Below are 1,475 nucleotides of genomic sequence, written 5' to 3'. Positions count from 1 at the left end.
ATTGACATTGCTGCAGCCAAGACACAGAACATTTCCATCACCCACAACCATACCTTTTGTTGCCCTTTTACCAGGTATGGTCAAACAATATGGTGAATGTTTAAATAAAAAAAACTATTACAGTAAAAGACACATTGTCATTAATCCCCCTCAAAATACTCCCCCTCCCTTCAAACACACTTATCTCATCATTCTTGCCACTTTCTGAAGCAGTTCTGGAAGTCCTCTTTTGTGAGCGTTTTTACTTCATTCTCCATTGTGACAATACTCTGTGTCACACATCGCTTCTGGTACGGTAATTTCTGTCATATAAAAACATTACGGTGTGTCCTCATCCACCTTATTCACTAGGTCTGGCACCGTGTGATTTCTGGCTCTTCCCCAAAGTCAAAATGACCATGAAAGGCAAATGTTTTGAATTGATTCAGGACATAGAGGCAGCCATGACAGCACAACTAAAGACACTCAGAAAGAGGACTTCCAGAACTGCTTCAGGAAGTGGCAAGAATGATGGGATAAGTATGTTTGAAGCGAGGGGGAGTCTTTTGAGGGTATTAATGGTGATGTGTCTTTTACTGTAATAATTTTTTTTATTTAAACATTCACCATGTTGTTTGATTACAGCTTTAATAGTCATGCTCACTTTCCTCCCACTCTCATCCTTTCCTTAACCCCCTGGCAACCATTAATCTATTCTCCATTTCCATAATTTTGTCACCTCAAGAATGATATAAATGGAATCATACTGTAGGTAACCTTTTGGGATTGGCTTTTTTCACTAAGCATAGTTCTCTGGAGATTCACCCAGGTTGTTGCAAGTATTAGTAGTTTGTTCCTTATTATTGCTGAGTAGTATGTGCATTTCATGGTATGGATATGCCATAATTTATTTAACCATTTACCTATTGAAGGACAACTGGTTGTTTCTAGTTGTGGGGATTATGAATCAAGCTGCTATAAACATTCATGTACACAGAGTGAGAATATAATTTTCAATTTTCTGGAATAAATGCCTAAGAGCGCAATTGTTGGGTCATATGGTAGTTTCATGTTTAGATTTTTAAGAAACTGCCAAACTGTTCTACATAGTGGCTGTACCGTTTTATATTCCCACCAGCAAGGTATGCGTGATCTTGTTTCTCCATATCTGTGCGAGCCTTTGGTGTTATCACAACACACTTATCAGAATGGCCAAAATTAAAAAAAAAATAGTGTCACCTCATTGTAGTTTTAATTTACATTTCCTTGATGGCTAGTGATGTGAGACATCTTTCCATGTACTTATTTATTGTCTGTATACTCTCTTTGGTGAAATGTCTGTGCATGTATTCTGGCCACTTTTAAAATTGGATTGTTTACTTTTTTATTTTTAATCAATTGAGTTTTGAGGCTTCTTTATATATTCTAGATACTGGTCCTTTGTCAGATAATGTGGTTTGAAAACAGTTTCTTCCAATTTGTAGCATATCTTTTTA

This window comes from Hipposideros armiger, unplaced genomic scaffold (assembly GCF_001890085.2).
Source record: "Hipposideros armiger isolate ML-2016 unplaced genomic scaffold, ASM189008v1 scaffold_204, whole genome shotgun sequence".
In the NCBI taxonomy this organism is placed as follows: Eukaryota; Metazoa; Chordata; class Mammalia; order Chiroptera; family Hipposideridae; genus Hipposideros; species Hipposideros armiger.
The sequence above is the reverse complement of the archived record's forward strand: the minus strand, read 5'-3'. Positions refer to the sequence as shown.